Raw genomic sequence first — 27,341 nt, forward strand, 5'->3', positions numbered from 1 at the left:
AGAAGGTCTTCTTCACAGTTTTCAAAAGAGGAAGAAGGAAGAAGGAACTAACCCACCACTGGAACCTACGCTGGATACAAGAAAAAACTAGCCAAGAGGAGGGGCGCTCCATGCCCCTGTCTAAAGCTTTAGCCAGAAACAGGAGAATGGCCCCAAATAACAACTAAAATAAAAGAAAACAATGCAAAAGTAATGAAAACCTTTATTCTCATGAATTGTCTGTAGCATTTTGTGTTTTGTCAGTTTCCCATCCCGCAACCCAAAGAAGATTTTCATTGAATTTGGATTCTTGTGCCAAGAAGATATTTCCAAATCATTGTTGGGCAATAATGCAAAAAAGCAGATGGAACTTTCACTTCCATAAAGCTCCAGGAAATGTTTGGAGAAAGTCACTATTGTAACTGAGGTGACTCCCAATCGAGCAAAAGTCAAGGCTCCCTGTGACAGATTACAAGCTTCACGTGAACAAGGCTCAGTCTCCGACATCTGCGGTTCAAAAGAACTGCAGGGACAACAAAAAAATAATAATGCCCGAGACTCTGGAAAGCTGCTGCCAGGTAAAAGAGTATGTAATTACTAGCTAAGCACACCAATGAGCTGCTGAAATATAAGGCAGCTTCACTGCAAGATTCCATAAAAGCATTTATACAAAACTAAAACTTGCAAGTCACACAGATTTGTTCATTTATAAATTTAAAATACATGCGTAGGTTTAGAACTGGAAATTCTGCCAGTAATGTTATTCTAACATGAATCTAAATCATTTTATAACAAGGAAACCTGCATATTGGGCGGGGGGCAGGATAACTGCTATTTTAGATCACTATAGAAGCATTAAAATTTTCACCACATTGCAAATATTCCTGTTCAACACTACAAAACTGTTAAGCATTTTTAAGTTCCAGTTATTGTAATGGAAAGAGATTTAAGCTTAACACTCCCACTGAAGTTAATGCAGGTGCTTAGCTTGGCTGGATTGCGACCTTTGCTGTAGGGTTGTTGTTTTTAGCAGCATTTCAATAAATAATGTACTGAGATTACTAAATTTTTAAACGGTTTCTGAAGGCTGCAACTCTAAGCACTGGAGAGTAAGCCCCAGTGAAAGCAATGGAACTTACACTAAAATTCTAAGCATTTTCATGCTGAAGTTAAGTCCTTAACTTCTACCTCATTTTGCTTTGTAAAGGAAATTACTAAACCACCACCACAGTTATCAGGGAGCATTAGCAAGGTTGTCACATGTCTGTTTACAAGGACTAAAAAGTCTTGTACAGTATGTCTCCCACAAATTCTCTCTATTCTATGAGATTTCTATTATGCCCACTATATCAACGCCTTCCTCTAAGACTAAGCACTCCAGTTCATCCATCTTGGCCCAGAAGCTACTGTACTAGCATTAGCATATAAACACTTGTATACAGTCTCTCTTTTCAAGTGTCTTTGGCACTTAGATTGTGGCCTCTCTGAATTGCTGCACTGCGCCCCTGGACTCACAATCAGTGTTCGAGCTCCCATTGTTCCAGGCACATTTTGCGACAGGGACTATCATTAGCACAAGCAGTTTCTGAGCTCTGGGCACAGTACTACGCTTAAGATTTCAAATTAAAACTGCAGAGTGGAAGGAAAGGAGACCTTTTTCTGCCTCCCCACTTCCAGCTACTCTCTGAAGGCTGGAAAAGAGATCCTGTTAAGAATATTAGAGGGGTGGGCAGGGAAAGGACTAGACCATTTGAAAAATGAACATAATATTTTAGCTGCAGTTCATTTTCAGCTTTGTATTCTGGTTATAAAAAAGTGCATCTAGACTTTCCGTTGTTGTGCCCATAACCTAGGTTTAAGGTGCCATTTAGCTCCTAGTTTTCATATCTCAGTTTCTAACACTGTTCACCATTGCCTAGTTCTACGCTTCCCTATTTTAATTTTCATCAGTTTTATCACTCTCATCCCAGAGGGGAACTTTGTTCCAAATCGGACCTTCCTCAGCTCCTGTCAGCTCCTCCCCCCCCCCCAAATCGGTTTAAAAGTTGCTCTACCACCTTTTAACACTTTAAATGCCAACAGTCTGGCTCCATCTTTGTTCAAGTGGAGCCCATTCCATTAGTAAAGCCTGGCTTGTCACAGGATGCAGGATGTCCCCAATGCCTAACATATCCAAACCCCTCTTCCTGACACCATTGTCTCATCCATGTACTGAGACTACAAAGCTGTGCCTGTGTAGCTGGCCCTGCACATGGAAAAGGGAGCATTTCAGAGAAAGTTACCTTGGAGGTCTTGGCCTTCAACGGCCTTCCCAGCAACCTAAATTTTGCTTCCAGGACCTTACAGCTACACATTTCCCCATGCCAATGGTGCCAATATGCACCATGACCTCTGACTCCTCCCAACACTATCTACCAGGCTATGTAGGTGACAGTCAACATCCACAAGCAAACAATTCACCCTGCATTCTTGAATGCATGCTTTGTGCTTTACCATACAAAACTGTATCCCTTTTAAGGGAAGTTTTCAATGTTTGATGTTTTATTGTGTTTTTACTCTTCTGCTGGGAGCTGCCCAGAATGGCTGGGGAAACCCAGCCAGATTGGGGGGGGGGTATGATGATGATGATGATGATGATGATGGTTGTTATTCATACACAGTTTTACCCTACCCCCCTTATATTTTATCTTCAATTAGTTGTAGAAAAAACTTTTAATTTATGCATCAAAAATTAAATTCCCCGCTATCACTTCAGCATCATTAAACATGGCCAATCATCCCCTTCATTACTAATAATTCATCATAATGCATTACTTTTAGTGAAAACAAGTCATCAGGTTGTCCCATAATAAAACAAATGTATAGAACTTGAGTCAGCACCCTTTCCCTAAAGAGCCGAAAAACTTTCCTTGCTGCGGCCACAGTGAGACACATCAACATTTAAGTAATATTTCATTCACATTTTCATGAGTTTATATTATTAGTGCTTTCTAACAGCTCTTGGAAAGTGTCATTATTCTCACTATATAATTTCATAGGGCTGAAATAAATAGTTAATGGGGCACAAAAATAGAAATAAATCTTTATAGAAAATGCTCTACATTAGCCAATTTAATACTGTGCCTGGTATGTTGCCATTTGACTAGAGAGCCTATTATGAATTCTGATGCAGAAACAGCAATTATAGCTCAGCATTAGAAGTGCTATAATTGCCAGTTTAGAAATAACATACACAGATAAATATTATACTATTAGCAATTATGTGCAATACCAAAGCATTCCAGAAAGAGACTAAACATGGAACTAAGTTCTAAATTTAGTAATGGGGGAAGGGAGAGTTGGATATGCAAGTCCAGAAGTATTAATACAATTCAAGCAAGTGAAACTTCAAAAAAGCTTTAAACAATCTATAAGTAGCAAGTTCTTATTAATTTAAGGGAGACAATTATCCTTTAATACTACTGATACAGGTAATAATCATCAATTGTTCCATGCCTTCTTGCATGTTTAACTGAGATGTGTAGCTAAGCCAGATTATAGAGTTAAACTGTAGGTGCCTGAGGGATGAGGCAGGAAAATTTACTACTTGTTATATCTTCCAATCATCTCACATTACAGTTTAAATTAATCTACATTTGTACGGAATAAACCAAGTTTCTTTTTCTGTATGGCTGTGAATTCTCTTTAGATCACCCCTTCAGAGACTCCAAAGCCAGAGGGAAATCTTGCTTAAATGAGTTCAAGCTAATTATCCAAGAGAGTGAAAATTAGAAGCAGCAATGGAAATACAGTAAATGCTTTGGATTTTTCCTCTTCACTAGGCACACAAAACATCATGGTTATAGAACAGAAGCAGGCAAGGAGGCACTTTTGTTGTAAGGATATATTCTCTAACCCAGAAACATTGATTATACCACAATACGTAGGAGAAATAGTAAAGGTGTTTGCACAGCAGAATCAAATATAGTTCCATGACCTTCCCTTCACTGCTTAGTCATGACATGTATATACTTAATCAACACTGGCTCAAGAGAAAGTAAAAGAACAAAAGGTAACTAGTCAACTGAATCTCTCTTTTAAAGGGTTGATTCTTTACTACGACATTATAAAACCGTTCCTAGAAACACATGCTTTTTCTAGCTTACAACAACAACAACAACATTAATAATAATAATAATAATAATAATAATAATAATAATAATAATAATAATTTATTATTTCTACCCCACCCATCTGGCTGGGTTTCCCCAGCCACTCTGGGCGGCTTCCAACTGAATATTAAAAACAGTACAGCACCAGACATTAAAAACTCCCCTAAAGAGGGCTGCCTTCAGTTGTCTTTTAAAATTAAAATAGTTGTTTATTGCTTTGACATCTGCTGGGAGGGCGTTCTACAGGGCAGGCGCCACGACCGAGAAGGCCCTCTGCCTGGTTCCCTGTAACCTTACTTCTCGCAATGAGGGAACTGCCAGAAGGCCCTCGGCGCTGGATCTCAGTGTCCGGGCTGAAAGATGGTGGTGGAGACGCTCCTTCAGGTATACAGGACCGAGGCCATTTAGGGCTTTAAAGGTCAGCACCAACACTTTGAATTGTGCTCGGAAATGTACTGGGAGCCAATGCAGATCTCTCAGAACCGGTGTTATGTGGTCCCGGCGGCCACTCCCAGTCACCAGTCTAGCTGCCGCATTCTGGATTAATTGCAGTTTCTGGGTTACCTTCAAAGATAGCCCCACGTACAGCGTGTTGCAGTAGAGTGTGCACCACTCTGGCAAGACAGTCTGCAGGCAGGTAGGGTCTTAGCCTGCGTACCAGGTGGAGCTGGTAGACAGCTGTCCTGGACACAGAATTAACCTGTGCCTCCATGGACAGCTGTGAGTCCAAAATGACTCCCAGGCTGCGTACCTGGTCCCTCAGGGGCACAGTTACCCCATTCAGGACCAAGGAATCCCCCACCCACCCCCTGTCCCCCAAAAACAGTACTTCTCTCTTGTCAGGATTCAATCTCAAACTGTTAGCCGCCATCCATCCTCCAACAGCCTCCAGGCACTCACACAGGACCTTCACCGCCTTCACTGGTTCTGATTTAAAGGAGAGGTAGAGCTGGGTGTCATCTGCATACTGATGAACACCCAGCCCAAACCCCCTGATGATCTCTCCCAGCAGCTTCATATAGATATTAAAAAGCATGGTGGAGAGGACGGAACCCTGAGGCACCCCACAAGTGAGAACCCAGGGGTCTGAACACTCATCCCCCACCACCACTTTCTGGACACGGCCCAGGAGAAAGGAGCAGAACCACCGTATAACAGTGCCCCCAGCTCCCAGCCCCTCTAGACGGTCCAAAAGGATGTTATGGTCGATGGTGTCAAAGGCCGCTGAGAGATCCAGCAGAACTAGGAAACAGCTCTCACCTTTGTCCCTAGCCCGCCGGAGATCATCAACCAGTGCGACCAAGGCAGTTTCAGTCCCATGGTGAGGCCTGAATCCCGACTGGAAGGGAACAAGTTCACTGGGATAGCTTTTCTTACAAACATTTCTGTTCGACAGTGAGCACAATTCTTTCAAAAGCAACATAAAATAATGGTGATATTCTGCCACAGTGAGCATGCAAGTCACCACACTGTGCACTAGCTGCAGCTTCCAGGTCATCTCAAGGACAATCCCAAATAAGAGTGCAGAATTCAATGCGGAGCTTACCAGTAGATGGATAATAAATAGCTGGCCAGGTTAAGCCAGTCCAGAGAACCTCCATAGTTGTATTAACCAGTCAAAACTGGTAAAGGGCACTTCTAGACACTGATATCACCTGTGACAAAGATGCATCCAGGTGCACTCAGTCTACAAACCTGTTCTTTCAGGAGAACAAGACCCCAACGAAAGCAAGCAGCTGATCAATTATCTGGACTTGGGAATCACTCACCCACAGTGCCTCCATCTTGCCAGGACTCATGAGTCAGTCTGCTTGCATTTCTCAAACATCACAAACGTCAAACTACTTTTGAAGGTCAGGAAGCTGTAGTTTTCAAATGCAATTTGTTACATGGCATGGTGTCTGGTGTTCCCAGAAATAGAAAAAGAATGTTCTATATAATCCAAGGTATAAATTAAATGTAGTACTATGCATTTTCCCCCTGTGTGGTATTGATAATCTTTAGGATGTGTAACCTTTACTTTGGAAAAAATGTTACTGATTTAATCTGTAATATTATTAATACATCTGTTATAATGGAATAAATTTTAAGTTTTTAAGTTTTCGTTTAAAAGAACTGTTTAAATGCTTGCTTTTATAGCTGTCCTTCAAACATTGTGCATCACAACAAATTTATTTGAACATCTTCAAAGGACTCCTTCCTTGCCTCACATTGTTGCCTCCTCTGATGTTTTGTTTTCTCCCATTGTCTATTTTTCCTTCTTTGTTTTAAATAGACATTTCAATTGACCCATGGGCATACAAATGTTACACTATCTATGAGGTTTTAAATACTCCTAGTCCATAGCAAGCCATAGCAAATTCTACGATTTCAGCCAAACCTCTACCAAAAGTTTACCCCATAACCTTCACAGAAGTAATCTGGGATGTTTTTGGGATGACTTTGTCTATGAATGTGAGGATAATTTAGTAACCAAATTCAGATACCTACTAAGACAGTTCTGGCTACTCAAACTTTCATTAAAAAATCCAAGTCATTAATGCACTATTTTAAAGTATAGGGAACACTCATCAATCGGACCAATCTTGCTTAATAGCATCTTGTGATGGACTATAAGAGCCAGTTCTCATTAACTCACTACTTTTAAGTTATTGTTCCAAAGAACACTAAAGGAACTTGCTTCCACTTCACTATACAATCAAACTGAATATTTGTACCAATTGTATTTGGTACAGAAACACCTTGGTGACTCAGAAACACCTTAAGACCCATACAACTGCCCTTTCCCACCAACAGAAAAATGAATAAAGTGCTGGTCACTCTACAGTGATTTGGATATTACAGTTATGACATGCTTCATTAAATCAGGCTTGTAGATGAGCCCACAAAAGTTATAGCTGGGGGATGGCAGACGACAGACTGAAGCTGCATTTCTCTGTTGGGCATGAAACCCGTCTGGTTTCTGTGCTGGGTGCAGTGGAAGGGGCAAAATGTTCCACCCCTCCTCCAAAATCTCATTCATTCACCTGTGTGGCAGTCCATGAACTTGCTTACATGTGATGCTAAAGACACGTGTAGGACTGAAGAGACAGCCTATTACTGTTGCAAAATTTGATGGGAAACAATAAGTAATCTATATGGAGGGTAGCACACATAGCTTTTTGGCTAGATCATCTTTTAGTATTTAATGTAATACCCTAACCTTATTAAAAAAAAAACACTTCTGATAGCAGTCACTGTGTTAAGAATTCATCTGCTCTATCTTGAAAGACGCTGCAATTCCAGTATCTCAAGAATTCAGGGTCTAAATTTGATAGCACGGCTGAAAACCATTTATTTAGTTCACAAACCATATTTGCAACATAGAAAAGGTTAAGGAAAGTTCATTAAGACCTGGGTTGATGCCCATACAAAGGACCTCTGAATCCATGTCTGAAGCGATTGCTTGATATGATAAATTTCTCCCTCTATGAGCAAAGGATATTCCTGCAGGAACCTGCAACAATAGGGGAAAGCTTGTAGGTCCCCCCAAAATGTTTTATTTGTGCTACTATAAGTCTATTTTTTTCTTGCTGAATGAAAGATTACCACACCAGATTTTTTGAAGCCATATATGGCCTGAAATTTGAATATATGTGAATACAGAGTAATTTCTAGGCAAGACCATGCTAATGTTTTATCAAGGCCCAAAGATCAATTGGGCTAAAGAGGTAGTAAGTCAATAGGCAGTGTGTACCAAGTAATTCAGCACCAAGAGACTTAAAATTTAATCAGTTTACTTCCAAGTCTCAGTCATGATATCTGTGAACATCAGCAATGTGATGTGTTAATATAGGCATCACCCACAAATTCTTATTAGGAGAGCAAACAATTCAAACTGAGCTCTTATTTACTGCCATTTGCAGGTGGGAAATGGACATAAAGCACATATGACTGCAGAAAAATAAATTGCTTTATCTTACTCAGATTCAAAAGTACAAATTGCTGTTACCTGGATGGTACATGCAATAAGGCACTTCCAATAATCCTCATCCCAAATATGATAAATTTCTCTTTTCGTAGCAACTATTTTTCTGTCTTTTTTGTGATATGGAAGAACAAAGGAGCAAAGCAATACATTATGTTATATAATTCCATTCATGTTTGTAAAATCCTTATCACATGCAGAACTGTCAGGGGCTATTGCCAGGTTTACTGTGGTATGGCTTCAGCTAAAAGATTCTGCAGCTTTCTCCTTAGCAACCCTCAAATCCTGCCTTTCTGCTTCTGGTAAGCAAAGCAATTTTTCAAGGCCTGACACAATAAATATATTTCTTTCTTTCTTTTTAATCAAGCAGGGGAAGGGGGACAAACTACAGAATCTACTTCTCCTGTCTCATTATTCTCTAGTTCCTAAGACATTTGGGACCCTTGGAGGGATATATAACATGAAACACCATAACAGGATTTTAAGTACACACCAGGACACAATTTTAAAACCTTCTTAGTCAGTACACTGCATAATTGCCATGCAGCCGTGACATTTTACCCTTCCTCTTTTATTTTTCTATTTTAAGAGCTCTTTAAAGTTTCAGGCTACATGTGGCTCCTCATTTCCTGAATGTAAACTCATCAGTACTGTAGATTCAGTTCAGGCTGTGAGACTGCATGCAGCTTGATGCAGACACATAGCTCACCGGGGAGTCATTTTTTCCTCCTTAGACTGCAGGATGGACCAGCCCCCACCAAGGAACACTTCTAATTAGAATTTGCTTCAAAAATGCACCTTATCATCAATGCTAGAAATTTTACAATAGCTGTGTTAGCAATCTACAAAATGCAAAAATGATAAAAAAAAATTTATATACCACTACGGCATATAAAATATCAAAGCATTTTACATTATTATCTCTATATACTAAAAACACATACAAATAAAAACTCAGAGTTGTATGGGAGGGTCTTGAGGTTAGCTATAGTGGGAAAATGTACAAATAAATGGAAAGTAATTAGGAGACAAGCAAAGAATGATTACTTTGTAGGAGAGTGATATGATTTTATTACCTTTGTTGCTGCTAAAACTAATGATTTATCTCCTCCACATTATATGATGGTTTGGATGTATTGAAGTAAGCTGCTCTTTTGATACATGCATTTTGGTATGCATTGTGATTTGTATGTAAACTGTTATTTCTTTGCCACACTTATCTGCTGAGGAGTAACAGGGCTTTCAAAGGATCTGTTGGTAGTAGGGGGAGGAAGGGGGTCTAGTTTTGTTTCAATTATTTTATTTGTTTATTTGCTATAGTGGTTTATCTGTATATGTTTGTTTGCTGAGTGAGGTAAGTATAAATGATGCATTGCAGTTGTATCAACGTACTTTATTGAACAGCTAACTTCCTCTGCTTATGTATTTACTTATTCTTGAAAACCCAATACAAATTATTTCAATAAAAATAAAAACCAGAGACCCTCAACTAATTATTATGGAAATATGCTTGCATAGGTTTGCCAGAATGGAAATGTTTTCAGCAGGTGTTTAAAGGTGTCTGCTGATCCTCAATTGGCAGAGCATTCCACAGAACTGGGCCAATTACACTAAAGGCTCTACTTCACGTTGATGTCAAATAAGCCTTGCCAGCTCAGGGACAACCAATGAAAATCCTGCAGATGATCTCAGTGGTGAGGCTGGGATAGAAGGGTTTAGGCCATGGGTAGGCAAACTATCGCCCGGGGGCCGGATCCGGCCCAATCTCCTTCTAAATCCGGCCCACGAACGGTCCGGGAATCAGTGTCTTTTTACATGAAATTTAATTTTACATTAAAATGCATCTCTGGGTTATAGGAATTCGTTCATTCTTTCCCACAAAATACAGTCCTGCTCCCCACAAGGTCTGAGGTACAGTGGACCAGCCCCCTGCTGAAAACGTTTGCTGACTCCTGGTTTAGGCAGTCCCTGAGGTGCCCTGGACCTAAGTTTCTTAGGGCTTTGAAAATTAGTACAAGGAACCTGAACCTGGCTCAGCAGGAAGTGGGCAGCCAGTGCTCATACATGGCAATGCTGCAGAAGAAAGGATGGCAAAGGCTGGATGAAGTTTAAAGACAAAAGCACATTACTGATGTCGGAATAAAACAACAAATTTAAAGAAACAAATTTGGTGGTGGCGACAGGAGAGGGGGGGAATTATATTCTTCAAATATACCCCCCCAAAACACAAAAGAGGGTAACAGAGGAAACTGTGGGTCTCACGAGCTATTAAAGCAAAGGAAGTTGAATAATTCAGTGCAAACTTTGCTTCCATTTTCTCAATTAGATTAGTAGAAATCAGCATAAACATTAGGTAAGACTTCAGAGGTCAGTACACAAAAGTGGTGACTAATGTTACTGGAGGTTTGAAAGGAATCCAAGATAGCAGAGCCTGATAAACTATACTTTCAATGTGCTAAAAGAATTCAGTGGATGAAAACATAGCAGCAGCTATTAATGCAATCAATTTTTAAAGCCTTTAGTGACTAAGTATTTGACCTGACATGGCTCTCTCCCTCCTATCCCTCGGACACTCTGTGCAACACCAGTTCAGACGAGATTGGGGGGGGGGGCTACATTCAGTATTGGGCCCAATGTAACAGAATTCCCTTCTAGGTGAGGTCAGACAGGCCCCCAATTTCTGCAGCCTACTGAAGATTGTTTTCCTTCCAGCAAGCATTCTAACTGAAGTTTGATCATATAGTTTTAACAGATTTTTACTTTTTCTATATTGTATTTTCTGCATACCACATACAGATTACTGCATTTAAGTGGTATATAACAGTGTTTCCCAACCTTTTTTGGGCAAAGGCACACTTGTTTCATGAAAAAAATCTCGAGGCACACCACCATTAGAAAATGTTTAAAAAATTAACTCTGTGCCTATATTGACTATATATAAAGTAACTCTCTTTAATAGGAATCAAATAAACACAAAGAAAGTATTTTATAATTACTTTATTATGAAATAGTAAGTAAACAGAAATATGAAAAATTATAAAATACTTTATTCAGTGCGCCTTTTGTCCCTCTCCTCGAAATGCTCCAACTCAATGTTCCTCTGCGGGCTGGCCATTGGAGAGCCGTGTCGCCCACACCGCAGCCCAATACAATATGAACCCTCCCCTCGCCCAATACAATATGAACCCTCCCCTCGCAAGCGGCAACCCCTCCACACTCCCCACCTTAAGCCTCCACACGCGCCCTGCCCAAAGAGATGCCCGCCCGCGCGCGAGGGGATCCTTTACCTCAGCATCCCGCCAAAAAAAAAAAAAAAAGGGCGGGAGACTGCGGTCCCTCAGAGGCTGGGCGTTAGGAAGAAGCAGCCGCCTTCATCCAAGCAGGAGCAGCAGCAGCTGTAGCTGTAGTAGCGCCAAGCTGTGCCGGGGACTCCGTGCCCATGAGGGGAGGGAGGGGAGAGAGAGGAGAGGCAGCAGGTCGCCCTCTTAAGTCACACGCGCACAGGCACCACCACGCATCCCTCGCGCCCTCTCGCAGAGCCCCTGCTCAGCACCTCCCGCCTCGGGGACGCCCGTCATGAGCCGCTGAGAGGCCGCCAAGCCTCCAGGCTGCTCCCATTCAGCCTTAGGCGCGCGCCCGCCTCGGGAAAAGCGGTGCTGGAAGGCGGAGAGAGAGAGAGAGAGGACGCCGCTGGTCGCGTCCCACCCTCAGTCAGTCGGCTCGGAGCTACTGAGGAGAGGGAGGTGGGGACGACGGCGCGTCTGTTCCGCTCAGGGCCAGCGCGCCCCCGCCCCCCTCTCCAGAATCCCCAACTAAATACGATGCGCTAAGGGAGGGGGGAGAACCCACCCACAAAGAGGACGCCTTTCTGCAGGGCGCCTAAGGCCTCTCGCCGCCCAACTCGCCCGCCTCCCTCCCACGGCACACCAGGCAACGTCTCGCGGCACACTAGTGTGCCGCGGAACACCGGTTGGGAAACACTGGTATATAAATTGTTGAAATCAATCAATCAATCAATCAATCACAAGGTATGAGTAACATAGCAGTATTTTAGGTCAGCTTTCATAACTCTCAAAATGTACATTATCCTAGAAGGTTATAGAGGACTTTTGGGGGAAAGCTGAATGGACATTGGTCATAAATGGCTCAGTTGCAACAACTTGGCAAGTTGTAGGGTAAGGGTTGGGTTAAGTGAGCTCATCAGTTCTCTAAAAAAGGTATATTCAACCTATTCAGACCGAGGACCCAAACATGAATTTGGGGGTTCATTGCTTAATCTTTTGCCATATATTTGCATGTTGATACTGCTCCTGTTGTAATTCACCTTGGATCAGGTCATAACCCACTAATGGATCTCAGCCCATCTGTTGAAGACCAGTGCGCTAAACCACAGTAGAAAGGAAAAGCATGCACATTTTCTGGGGAGAAAATTGCTTGTGCTGAGTGGGGCTTAATTTCTGAATAAACACACACAAGAATCAGCTGCACACCTAGCTGGGATTTTTCATAGCATCAAAGAAACAAACAGCTTCTAGTGCTGAACCCCATTCCTATTTGAGTAGTATTCAGCTTCATTTACCCTAGTTGGCTATTACCCACACAAGTCACAGTCAGAGTAGCTCCACACCAAATACATACTTCACCCACAGTTTGCTTTAAGACCTTCTTTTGCCACAAAGCAAAAGTGTTTTAAAACACTAGAGGCTGGAGTATAATTACAGGAAAATGTGGATCAGATTTAAACTACTTAACCCTTTCACTACGTTCTTCTGATATTATGCCTTTCCATGTATCTTCACAAGTGCAGAACCACACAGATATGCCCTCTCAGATGAAAATCTTGATTGGATATCAATCCATCACTGTCCCTGACCACTAAAAACAACACATTAGCAGCTTTATAATGAGGCAATTTATTACAATGAAATCTTAGGTCCTTAACTCAGCAGCCTCCCACTTACACATTTAAATCAACCTTTGGTCAACAAAAACAGAATCTCAAGACCAGTAGAAATGAGTATTTCATGTACATAGTGGAAAATGTGATTTACATTACCAAATTTTATGACAGAAGACAGTACTGTACAATAAATAGCGGTTACTCTAGCCTAATTATGCCTTCTCTGAAGACAATCCACTCTTTAGGGCTTTATAGGTTAAAAAACAATAATAAACTACTTGATTGCTATTGCAAGAAAGCATGGCGGAACCTATTGTGCTTACCCTGGATAAAAAAAACCTAAAAGAACTTTAAGAATTACTACTTGAAGTACATTAAAGACAAAACATAGTTGTTATGGTTTAAGCATTTGTGGACTAGAGTCCACTTCAGCCAATGTATCTGGTGAAATGAACTGTGCTCCCTGAAACCTTATACAGTATCATAATAAATTTGCTAGTCCTCAAGGTGCTTCAAGACTCTTTGCTTCTGCTGCAGTAAACTAATATGTCTTTGGAAGTTGTTCTTAGAATAAACATGTCCCACGTACCCACATGCCAGCTAAGCTGCCAGAGGCCTGAAGACACCCATAGACTAGCCCAGAAAGCAAATGTAATTGTGTGTAGCCTAAATGGTTGAAGAAACCATCACATCCGGCATCCTGTTGTCACAGTGGCCAACTAGATGCCTGTGGGAAACCAGCAAGAAAACACAAGAACAAAAGCATTCTCCCCTCCTGTGGTTTCCAGCAGCTGGACAACAAATATTAAACTGTTACCTGTACTATATATGCAATCTTGACCTCAGCTTTTATTAAGAAATAACTCTGGAGAATTTCAAAACCTCAGCACTGTAAAGATTCAGCTGTTTTATCCAAAGGGAAAGCACCTGCAAGATATAGATGGGTCAGTTCTGAGTATCCAATAACTACTTTAGTGGTTTACGTTAAAGTGCCTTTTAAATGCTATTATGCTTGCCTCCCAAGTTCCCTTATACGGAGCTTTCAAATTCTAACAAGAATACTCAATTCTTTAAACCAGAAAAGCTAACCCCAAACAAAGCTCCTTTCGAGCCTGGAGAACAATGACTTGTGGTTATTGGTCGCTCTGTCCTTTTAGACTTTGGCACCAACTTCCTCTTTGCCCCCAGATGCTTCCATCTCAAGGTCACTTTGCCTGCAGTGCTTGCATTTGTCAGCAGGACAGCAAAACCAAGAGGATTTTCCCATTAAAATGATTTTGCAAGTTTCTTGGTTTGGTTCTAAGATGTCATATCATTGCTGTAGAATGCATGAAAAACAGCACACAACAGCCCAATGGCTATATTTCACTCTTGTCCAGCTCTTTCCAATAAACCCTCCAGAAATGCTTTCCTTTTTTTATTATGGAAGCATGCTTATATTGCAAGATTTCTAGTTCTACGTTTTAAGCAGTGTTACTGGAAGCACCTCACTATATTACCATGCAGGGGGGAGAAACCCTGCTTCAGCTAACTTCGTTAAGAATTATAAATAGTACCAGAGAAATAGTACTAAAAATATCAATATATTAAGATCTTGCCATTGAATTGGGAGTGTGTGTGTTCCATTTAGCTATCCTGGCTCATCACCATCAAAAAAGCTATTTTATACATACATACATACATACATACATACATACATACATGAGAGATGTTCCGATATCATTCCAATAACCGCCTCGTTATAACAATACCAATTTTATCCAATTATTCAAATGTCAAATTATACAATTAAACTGGCCCCATCACATGCTATAGTTGATTAGTTCATTCTTCTACATTTTTTCTGCATTCCAAAATTTTAATAATTTCCATTCCATTCAGATACAAGAATCCCTTATATAACAGCTACCATCTTGTTATTTCAATTCGTGTTGGTTGGTAATTTATAAAGTTTCAAGTGAGGAATAAGCTGTAATCCTTATTCTTTCCTGCATGTGACAATTTTTTCCAAGTTTCCCCATCAATACATAGTGTTGTATCCTTTATTCCTACAACTGTTGGTGGTTCCCATCATGTCTTGGGAGAAGCTGTTATCCCACAGTTTCAAAAAGTCACTGCATTGCTTCATCCCATGATTTGGCTTCCAGCAAACAAGCCGTCTTTGCCATTTTTTCTGCCTGTTCTCCATGAGTTTGTTTAATATACTTTTAAAGCCATACACTATAGGCCAGCAGCAATCATAGATTTTTGTGGTAAATCTCTACACTAGCTCCCTGTCTGCTCCCAGATCCAGTACAGTGCTACCTCAAGTTACAAACGCCTCAGGTTACAAACGCTTCAGGTTACAAACTCCGCTAACCTGGAAGAGTTACCTCGAGTTGAGAACTTTGCCCTAGGATGAGAACGGAAATTGTGTGCCAGCAGTGCAGCGGAAGAGGCCCCATTAACGAAAGAACGCCTCTAGTTAAGAACAGTTTCAGGTTAAGAACAGACCTCCAGAACGAGTGAAGTTCGTAACTAGAGGTACTGCTGTACTTATCTTCAAAACCCTCTATACCTTTCCCCTCTCCCTTTTGTCTCCATTCTTATACCTCAATATATGCCTATCCAAGGCCTTCACTCCTCTAGCTCCACCACTTTCCATCAAGGGACTGTTCTTTCCATGTTACTGTCCCATGTGCTTGGAACCAACTCCCACAACAATGCTAAGCCATTGTTTGGAATTAGAAGTGAAACCTTCCTATCTCTTCCCATCCACTCCAGGGGGGAGTGGGGAGCGCAGAGCTCCTTCCCGCTTCAAAGAATTAGCCGCACACAACCAGATAGATACCCAAAGGCCCCAGTGGAGCTCTTCTCTGTACTGTCACCTTGCTGGCACATTTGCACATCATGCTAGCCATTAGTCAGAATGGAATGTTGACCTTCCATTTTCCATCCAACCCAGTCCTTGCTTTCCAATCAAGAGCATAGGACAGAATCTGATTAGAGCTTCAGGGTTAAATGAAATTCTAACTGGAGCTAGAAGGCAGAGTGGGGCCACAAAATTAGGGGTAATGGTTGATACATGCACACATTCTACACTGCTATGCTAAGGGAGGAGAGCTCCACTGGGACTCATAGCAAGTGCTCTATGCTGCTACACCCTTATGCGGCAGGAATCAGACTCTAAATTGTTCATTTGGTATTAAACACTTACCGTATTTTTCGCCCTATAGGGTGCACCGGCCCATAGGGCGCACCTAGTTTTGGGGAGGGGGAAATAAAGGGGGGGAAATTATTTTTCCCCCCAGGCACGGGGCTGGGGAAGCCCGAGCTTCCCCCGACCCCAGCCCCAGAACAGGCTGCTGTCCGCAAGCCTTGGGAGCCCGGCGGGAACTCCTGCCGGGCTCCCAAGGCTTGCGGACATCTGTCCGAAGCCCGGGGTGCGCTCCGCTGCAGGGTGCGCTTCCCGGGTTTGAGGCTGCAGGCTGCTGTCCGCAAGCCTTGGGAGCCCGGTGGGAACTCCCGCCGGGCTCCCAAGGCTTGCGGATAGCTTCCTGAAGCCTGGAGAGCGAGAGGGGTTGGTGCACACCGACCCCTCTCGCGCTCCAGGCTTCAGCGAAAGCTTCATTTTTGGAGGGGGGAAAGTGTGTCCTATAGGGCGAAAAATACGGTAATAGTGGACAGACATAGAAATGGTGCTCTGATTTAAATGGGGTAGAGAAGTGGTGCATGTACTAAGGCTAGTTCTTGTGTTTTCGAAAGCTAGTACGAGTCTTTTGAATACGTGTGTGATTGAATACTGAAAGTTCAAATATTGGGATCTTTAAATTTCACTAGGAAACTTGTGATCCAATATGGGAAATTGCTGAGCTTTGCCCAAGCCTTGCACTGAATTTTTTTAATCTTACATGTACTAAATTCAAAACGTCAACCTTGGGAGAGAGTAATTAGAATTGAGGTATATGCTGAAAACCTTTGAAAAGAAAGCCATTTCATTTCCAAACCATGAATATTAGGCTGATGGAAACATTTTCCCCAGCATATTTCCCCCTTTCTTTTACAACAGTAATTAGCATTTGCTATAGTTTTAAAAGCAAAAACCCTGCAGAAATAAAGGAAAAGCAATGGCTTGGAGACTATCCAATAATTAGGTCATGTGTTCAATTAGCTTTCATGCTTAACTAGTTACTCTTTAGGAAATGCTCAGCCTTTGATGTACAGTAGGCAGTACACCACTTAATTAGGAAGGAGAGGGGAAATGCAAGAGAGCAAAACTTCAGAAACCATATCAAAGTCCACACCGATATCTAATAAGGAGTACAACAGCATCAAGAGAAGACAACATGCGGAAAGGGGAGGGAAGTGACTTTTCAATATACAGTAGATGCTTCAAGCAAAAAAGAAAATCTCAATTACTTCAGATATTAAGAAAACATTGGTGAGATGGGAACAAAGAAGATATCTTGATGGATAAATGCATAAGCATTTCCACCGAGCTATGATGCAGGCAACAATGCAAGTTTATACATATTATAGGACACACTGGAGTTTCATAGAAACAGGGAGTTACAATGCTACTTAGCATTTAGATAGCACATTTCACCTGTTTAAAGTGCTTCACACGAATAATCTCTGCAACAACCTTGTCAAGATAGAAATTTCTTACCTACCTTTCACAGCTAGGGTGACTGAGACTTAGGGAACTGTGGCTTGTCTACTCAGGGCAGAACTCAGGGCAGAGCAAGATTTAAACCAGGGACCTCCCTGCTAACAGCTCTTGTGATTCAGTACAGTGGTACCTCGGGATGCGAACGGGATCCGTTCCGGAACCCTGTTCGCATCCAGAAGCAAACGTAACTAGCGACGGCACGTCTGTGCACGCGCACGTCACTTTTCGCCGCTTCCACGCATGCTCGTGACGTCATTTTGAGCGTCTGCGCATGCGCGAGCAGCGAAACCTGGAAGCAACACGCTCCGTTACTTCCGGGTTGCCGCGGAGCGCAACTCGAACGCGCTCAACATGAAGCATTTCAACCCGAGGTATGACTGTACTGTGCTACACCAGCTCTCAGTTGGTGAAAGCAAAGGATGCTGTTAGAGTCAGACCATTCACTGATCTAGCCCAATATTGTCTGCTCAGACTGGTAGGTGGCAGTTCAGGCTCTCAGACACAAGTCTTTCCCAGCTTTATCTGGAGATGCCAAGGATTGAAGGTGGGGACATCTGGAATGTATGTGATAGATTCTAGTTCGAGACAGAAGATCACTTCAAATGACATTGGCTGAGAAACACATTATTTTAAAATTTGCAAGTATAACCGTATGAAATTGAACACATTTGCCAAGCTGGAAGCTTTTCCAAAAGGTTTTAATGCATAAGAAGTTAACTGTATCAAGTTCCACAAAACTTGTCAGCAGAAAATGAAAGCCTGAATACTATTAGCCTTAATCTGTTTACACATCTAAAAACACAGTGTAACACATACTCCTGAATACCTTCACTCCTATACTAAGAATTAAGTTGTTTTACTTTCTCCCATTTCAACTCTCTGACCAGGTTCAAAAATCAAGGTTTGGCAATGCTTGTAATAATAGTATGATGGCCCCAACTGTACCCTCTGTATCCTATTCCACCAATATCTCATTTGCCCAATTTCTCCACCTTAAAAGCATATAGAAGGTTAGAAACATGTAAAGCAGGTATCTACATAACAGGGCATTCATAGGTCTCAATAAGTGAAAGCTCCCAGCATGGAGGATAGGGAAGACTTCTACCATGCTTAGCACCTCCCATCACTCAAAGTATGAACTGGAGCCGCATTACAGAGAATAAGCAACACAGTTTTGAACTGGCCCTATCTAGCCATGGAAGGAACACTTCTGATAGTTAACTCTTTAATGACGAGAAAAGCACTTACAGCCACTTCCACAGTGCTCCAAATACACATGCACACACGCTTCTAGCTTATAGACCGCTGTCCACATGTCTAGGCCCCGCAGAGCAGTTGCATCAACAGGGAAACTCCACCTCCCTGCTAGCTTATATACCCTCCCCGATGGGTTGTGCCCCATAACCTGAGACTTCCTGGTTCCAGGAGACAATGGGGCAGGAGAAGGTGGGGAGTCTACTGGCCTGTCTGTCAGCTGAACAGCCTCTTCTTCTTCCATCACATCTGGCACACCTACCTCCGTCTCAAGTCTGCCCTGAGTCTCCCTTGTCCCCTAGCTCCTGCCTTGCAGGCAGCATCTAACCCCATAAATCACTGGTACCCTCTCCTGGGTCACTCTCCTGTTCCCTAGCCTCTGCCACACACACTTCAGAGTCCTGCCAGCTAGATTTCTTTTACTGTATAGAATTTACCCATTCTTTTTAGTCAAGTGATTATTATAATATGGATTTTGTAATATGGATTTTTACAGGCATGCTTCTCTGGGTCTGCTTCAAACATGACTAAACTCTTACATGGAAAGCACTTGGAAACAAACAGCGACATAAGCATCACAAACAACATTTACATGCATATTATGAGTTGAGAAGGAACAATAAGATATGGTTTTTCAGGATAGTTATCTGCAGCAAATCATGCACATTTGCAATCACACAATGGTTTACTGAGGCATAGAATCAGCTGTGTTTCCTAATCTCTTTACCCAAGGAAATTTGTTTTTTAGCATGTACAGTGGTACCTTGGGTTAAGAACTTAATTCATTCCGGAGGTCTGTGCTTAACCTGAGTTACCACTTTAGCTAATGGGGCCTCCCACTGCCACCGCGCCGCCTGCGAGCGATTTCTGTTCTCATCCTGGAGCAAAGTTCTTAACCTGAGGTACTAGTTCCAGGTTGGCGGAGTCTGTAACCCAAAGTGTTTGTAACCCAAGGTACCACTGTATTTCCAAATGTTTAAAAAGCCATCTTCAGGAAGGTGGAGCAAGCTTATTTTCTCCTGTTCCAGAGGGAAGGACCAGAACAAATGGATTCAAGTTACAAGAAAGGAGATTCTGACTAAACATCAGGAATCACTTTCTGACAGCATGAGATGTTTGATAGCAGAACAGACTCCCTTGGAAGGTCGTGGACTCTCCTTTATTGCAGGTTTTTAAGCAGAGGTTGTAAGGTCATCTGTCATGTATGTCTTAGTTGAGATTCCTGCATTGTCAGGGTCCCTTCCAATTCTATAATTCTATGATCATGTTACGACCTTAGCTGCACATTGTTTCCTACACAGAAGGACATTCCATTGAGAAAATTAGTACTGTTTGAAGCAGCTCTTAAGCAGCTCTTGGTCATCTCTCGGTTCCTTTATTTACTCCTAGGCATTCAATCTCTGTAATAAAACACTGTATGTTACCAATGCATTTGAGATGGGGGGGGGGGAGAGAAGAGATGGGTAGCAGACCAAATATTTGCTCCTGCCACTCTTTCCAGATGAATCAGTTCTTATATTCCTTGTATATCTTTTGTTAACAAACAGCAAAAGCAAAGGGGAATTACTTAGCTATTCAAATCTATATAAGATCAAGCTGAACAGAACATACCCACATAGAAATGTTCTGTTCATTTAGCCCTTTCTGGAACTGTTCCAGAATGCAAGCTTATTAAGACTGCGATCCATACTCATGTACCTGGGAGTAAGCACATGTAGACATGTGCAGTCTTGCTTCAATAATCTGTGCAGGCTTCAAACAACTTTATTCTGAAGTAGCAAATTTCAATCCTCTGTCCCTCTAGTTCTTAACACTGCCTCCTTCCAGTCATGCTTACTAAAACCAGGTTGTCATGAATGAATGTGCTCCAAAAGGGACTGAACTACAGTAATCTGGTTCTGCTGAAATGTTACTTTCAATTTCTCAGTATTAAGTTAAGACTGTAAATCCTTTAACATGGCCACACAAAAGTAGCAAAAACTACATCATCTGAATAGTATGTTGAATGCAAGAATATTTAAAGATCTTGTAAGGGCTTGACAGATTTAAGATGATGGCATCGAGGTCCTTTTATAGAATGAGTTTAAAACTAATTGGGGACATTGCTGCTGCTATAGTTGCTGTAAGAACACAAACGACCTTCAGAGCTCCTAGCTTGCTGCTACCAGAGAGGAAGATGGAATGCCATAGATTTTAATGTGCTTAGATCCCAAAGACAGGAATCTAACTTACCTCTCCCGCTTTCTACAGCAAATGTTTATGCAGTGCAGATGCTAGTGCTGAGCATTTTACAAACAGAGTAATTTTAAATTAAAAGGACATATGTTACAATTGTTTTTAGCCACTCTCTCTTTGATATGCCATAAGAGATAAGGAATACCAAAACATCAGTTATACAAGACTCCAGCATAATGTTGTGTGTGTGTTTTTTAAATAACACAGAATCCTCTCCCCTCAACAGGGCATAATATTGCTATACAAATAATAATGTCTGATATGCTTGGCCTTTTCTCATGTGCAGAGAAGGTTTCATTCAGAGCACAGTTGAGACTTTCAGTACTACTGTTTCTATTCTCTTTCACCTTCTACAGATAGGAAGGTGGAATCCAGACACATGTGAAAATGCTTTTTGTAAAAAAGTTTTGAAAAATCTATTGAATTTGCCATAGCTCATCGTTGCCATCTAGTGTCACATGTGTATAATGCACTTTACAACACACTTAAAACGTTTTATTTGCAGCTGTATAGCTGAGTCCGAAGTCTAGAGTCTCCCAGATTGAAACCTCTCTCTTTGCTAGAGTAATCTTTGGAGCAGCATTTGCAATAGTCACCTGCTCCTTTTGTTCATTTCCACTCATTCAGCACGGGAAGGTCCATCATTTTCCCACATGAGTAACACAGTAATGGACTGTGAAGCAGGGCACTGCAATGTCTTGCTTGCTGAGCACTTCAAACCATTTCACCTTTCAGCAACTCATTAGGTCAGAACACCTTTCCTTGTCTAAAGTCATTCAAGCTTCATATACTGTATTTTACTACACCTCTCTATGTAAGGGAATTATACAGAAGTCAGACCTGTGGCGTTCATGCATATAGCTAAACATTTTTAAGCATGAAAATTATAAACATCTGAAGCAAGCAGCACTTAAAACAGTGTTTTACTTCAACCTAATAAATCTCTAGTCATATACCTGGAGAACCTTTGCCAAATGACATATACAGTATAGTACAATCCAAACGACACACATAAAATAGCTACTATGTTGATGCAAATGCTCAGGTTGACCACAGGGATCATTCAATGGATACAAAGAGCATCTTGGGCTCATAGAAGAGAATACCGATGTCTATCCATATTGGGAGCTCCGTGGTATGTACTGTTGGAACTCAGTCAACATTTCCTGGCCTCAGATTTCTATTAATAAAGTCAATAGAATATTTGCCACAAGATTAAAGGGGGGGTTTTTGAGATAAAGCCGCTTGAGCACACCACACATTTAAAGGTCCACTGGAGATTTGTAAATTATTCCTACAGTGCCTCTTTAAGATTGTGGTAGTACTTGCAATCATTGTTTTTTTAAAAGTTTGCCAAAATTTCTTGCCATAATATTAACCAATCAATTAATTAACCAGCTAAAATGTATTCTCTCATCTCTATATTTTGGGGATATTTAATTACTATAACAGTTTCTCTTGATTAAATAACACAGGCAAATAATTTATTCTTTGGAAAGCCATCTCAAACACATTGCCTGACTTCAGGGATGTACACACATTGTTTATGAAACTGCTATCAGCACTGAACTTCATCAATTAAAATCCAATTAAAAATCCACATTTAAAACCTATGATGAATGAACTAACTGATTAGTTGCACCAATTAATCTGCAAATGATTTCAGACTTGAACGCTACTGAAGGTAGCTTCCCAACACAAAGAAAAAAGTCTAATGTTAAAAAAATAATACATGAGATATAACTATTTTTCGCTGCACAGATAGTCATAGTGGAAAGTGCCAGTAGGGCTTGCAATTTTCCCAGTGCTGGATCTACAAATTTTTCCATAGAGGGCAGTCTGCACTGCTTTCCTCTACTCCCTGACTGTGAACTTCAAGTGATGAATGTTATGTATCACTACCATACCAAGGCACATGACCACATTAAGAGCAAAAACCTAAAAGCAAAACATGTTGTCACAGGATGTTGGGAAAAAGAACAAGCTTTACCTTACAGCTTAGGGGTACACAACATGGCAAGCTATTACTGCTATTCAATGCTAGTCATAGACAGAGTAGACCCACTGCAACTAATAGGCATGACTATCTTAGGCTCATTAAATGCAACGGGTTTACTCTGAGTCTTCTTCTTTAGCGATCACTCTCAGGTGCCACCTTTTCAGGGCCTCATGTTCCGTTTGAGGGTCAAGCAGACATTTGGGAAAGAAGGCCTGGGCCCCTGGCAGAGTATGTGGAAACGGATTCCGTGATGAATGGCAGAGTAGTGCATGGGAGTGGAGAGGTAAGGACAGAGAGGTGGTAAATGTGTGTGCAGAATGGTATTGGTGCATCCTAGGCCATCAATCCTGATGGGTTTTTATCCATTTAGTTATGAAAAATTACAGTTGGTAAAATGGGCCTCATAATTGATGATAGGAATGCATATAAAGATTAAAGATAGCCTAAAATAATTAAAATGCCAAGTTTATAAAGAACTGTCACTTGAAGAAAATTATTATGTTAATATATTAGTCAGTGTTCTGTTTGCACTATTGTTCAGTAGCTTGATTCAATTTTTTCTTTGGCAATTTCAACAACAGGTAGAAACCAAGCACACTGTTTACTTTTTTTGAAGCAATATGAAGAACTGAAATTCTTTGGTGAAAGTACTTAAAAGACACATTACAAGTAGTTTCAAAAAACTGCAACTGCGTGCTCAAACCTCAGATGTTCTATTCATGATGATCAGAATTATACAACCATCAAGCACTAAAATGTAAAAAAAAATTGCTCAAGTAATTAATGGAGTATTTCCTATTCAAGTTATTAATAAACAAGGACCAATTAAATGCCAACATACTTTCGTTTGATGATCCCCTCATGCAGCTGAATAAAATGTGCAATTGTAACTATAATAGCTATACTCCCGACATTTTGCAGCCATTCTGTTGAATTGGGAATTTTGCTGATTTCCTATTATTTAGCAATGGACGTTCTAGCTACCATTAATAAATTTAATATTATTGCTGTACTTGAGTAACAATAAATTATTCGAATAAGAGTACCATCTTAGGATCTCCCATACTGACCAACATTTCACATATAACAGGATTCTGCTATGCATGAGTGTGTGAGACTGCAGATGGGATATTAAAGAGTCCAATGGCAGGACCCTATACTAAGGATGCATGCACATGCCTCTAATTGCTCCTTTTCCTGATAGGAACTGGACTAGTACTATAAATCCCAACAATGCAAGTGAAGACATGATTTTCTACATGCAATTCCCACATAGGAATGAGGAGAAACTGAAGATGCAAGGACACATAGCCTCAAATCAACTTGTGACTCCCCGCCATGGGAAAATATGCTCTTCTCGAACTGTGAGTGCCTTTGCCTTCCTCTTGGACCCCAGATACACCCCTAGGGAGTGTTGGGAAGAGGAGGCAACAGTAGCTTGAAAGATATTGGAGAGAAAAGCCCTGATCAACACCACACACACCCTTGATCCAATGCTTGAGACCATCTCTAACAATCTCTACATCTGATCCTGTAAATTTAATATCTGATGAAACCTTGTATATGATCAATGATACACCCATATCATCAAAGTTGCATTTATGATAACACTTCTTAATTTGGCACTCTTTCTTCATGTCAAATCATCTATGTATTGTCTGCAATTAGACAGGATTACACTCATCATGAATATCTGCAGTTGCTGAAATCTGGCACTGCTGGTAGATGGTTAAGAGGTGATCAAGGTACATGACTATCAACTTTAGTCATAGAGTAGACCCACTGAAATAATGGACTTAAATAACTTGAGTCCATTAATTTCAATGGATTTAATTGCAAGTATGACTTGGTTGAGTATCACCTTTTAATTCAAATCTACTTTAAATTCAACTGAGGCATGCTATCAACTATCTTAATTCCTTTTTAAATAATGACCTGGCTGAAAATGAAGACTGAATTTCATATAAGGCATGTTTAAGCTTACACGTTTCTTGCAACTGAGCCATGAGCATCACGTTATCTTAAAGGCATTTTTTCTTTTTTTTAAAAAAACCATGGGTGAAATATCTGCATTCTGAGATAAAACATTATGACACAGTAAGTGATCTATTTATAATGGTGGGTTGCTTACTGAATTTGTACTGAACTGTTTCTCAATGATATATAAAGTCAATGGTCATGGTGTTTAGTTAGCAGAGTGATAATTGTTTTTATTTTAAGAACTGAATAGATTGCAGAAAAAAATGCTATTTTAAAGGTAAAGATCAATAGTGCAAGACCATCCATATGGGCACTATAAATGTTGGTGATATATAAGATAGCATCCTATGTGAAAATGTGCTAGTCTCTGGGCTCTTTCTTTCAGAAAGTTCAGGAAACAATCCTATGAATGTTTAATAAAAATTAATCCTAATTTTCTTCAGTGGGCCTTACTTCCAAATAGTAAAGGGATCCCTGACCATTAGGTCCAGTTGCAGACGACTCTGGGGTTGCGGCGCTCATCTCGCTTTATTGGCCGAGGGAGCCGTCATGCAGCTTCTGGGTCATGTGGCCAGCATGACTAAGCCGCTTCTGGAGAACCAGAGCAGTGCACGGAAACGCCGTTACCTTCCCACCGGAGCGGTACCTATTTATCTACTTGCACTTTGAAGTGCTTTCAAACTGCTAGGTTGGCAGGAGCAGGGACCGAGCAATGGGAGCTCACCCCGTCGCAGGGATTCGAACCGCCAACCTTCTGATTGGCAAGTCCTAGGCTCTGTGGTTTAACCCACAGCGCCACCTGTGTCTCTTTTTACTTCCAAATAAGTGTGGATAAAATTGAGCTTTAGGCATCGGGTGATCGTGCTTTGTATCCCTGTATGTGTATGTAGTCAGCAAAACATAAACCTGCTTTTCCCTAAGCAGATGTAGTTCTGTAGTGCCTGTGGGCTGCATGGGCAAAGATTTTGGATTATGTTCATAGACTGCACAAATGCTCCATTTAGCTGCAAACTAATCTTTGTCATTCTACTCAGTTTTATTTATAAATGCATTTCTATATTGCCATAGCATTAAATATCAGGGTGGTGTACAACGTTATGGCATAAAACACCATTAAAACAATACAGACAATCATTAAAGTGACTGGCTAATGAAAAAGTAAAAAATTAAACAGCTGCAAAGGCCTGTCGTTAGTATGCATGGCTCATATTAAAAGATCTGCAGAGGTGCTGAGCCAGTAATTTCATGTTATTGTTCTGCAGTTAGGGAACATTTTGCCAAAGAAAACCACCTGGCACTGTCCTGCTATTGGTGCTGGAAACACATTTATGTTTTTAGCCAGGTACTTGGCACTATTTCAATGTACCAATAAAGAACTTAAGAACAACCAGCTTCTGGGAAGCCCCAGGGCATTAAGGCAGTCGCTCTTTTTACACTGTTGTTCCCCTCTCCCCAAAAACTGATGTCCAGTGCATCCTACCTCTAAACACGTAAGTCACTGACTGCTGAGTTCACCACTAGGTTATTCTGCCTATTTCTAGTCCACTTCAATTTTGCATGAGATCATTTCTAATTTCATTCCAACCAATTTCTGCATTGTGCAATCTAAAAAACAATATTCACAAAAATGCATGTAAAAAACAAATGTGCAGGTCCAAGGACCTCATTTTAATAAATTTTCCCATATTGTTTTACAGGTAGTAACTGCTCTAACTGGCAAAAAAAAATTAAAAAAAGGCTTGCTGACACAACAGGAATCACCAAAGATTCCATGAACAATTTAACTGGCTGGGGCAACCCTGCCAGATGGACATAATGAAATTGTTATTGTTCAAATTGGTATTATTATTATTAAAATTGGGGCCACAAATGCCACTATGAGTGACAAGATGTGATAGCATGCTATCCTTTCTAAGGCCATTTTACACACACACACCCAAGATATATGACCCTATTAGGGAGCCCTGTTCCACTACTGCAAGTCTTCTCTGAATCAAAATACATTCAAACACTATTGGATGCAACACTTTATAAAAATTCTAATCAAAATTATTTATTCTGAAACACTTATTTTTAGCCACCCTCCTCCAAAATCAAGGATATGACGTCTACCACTTAAAAGTAGCCAGCACCACACCATAGAACAAACCAAGGCACAGATGGGATTGGCTTTTCAGCTCTGGACAGTCAGTTCCCTTTCTACATACTTTGCAGTGGCAGCATGA

At 41.0% G+C, this 27,341-nt stretch overlaps 1 protein-coding gene and 1 long non-coding RNA gene across 3 annotated transcripts in view; one reads left to right on the plus strand and one right to left on the minus strand.

Annotated features, from left to right (window-relative positions):
• The window catches only part of RPTOR (regulatory associated protein of MTOR complex 1), a 302,464-nt gene that overhangs the window by 223,581 nt on the left and 51,542 nt on the right, over window positions 1-27,341 (minus strand). The window lies entirely within an intron of this gene.
• Window positions 413-26,964, plus strand: LOC309363608. The gene is made up of 3 exons (XR_014165469.1): window positions 413-557; window positions 5,838-5,983; window positions 26,814-26,964. It is a non-coding gene; the product is annotated as an uncharacterized lncRNA (long non-coding RNA).

The sequence above is a fragment of the Podarcis melisellensis genome (genome assembly GCF_964234715.1).
Source record: "Podarcis melisellensis genome assembly, chromosome: 2".
Lineage (NCBI taxonomy): Eukaryota > Metazoa > Chordata > Lepidosauria > Squamata > Lacertidae > Podarcis > Podarcis melisellensis.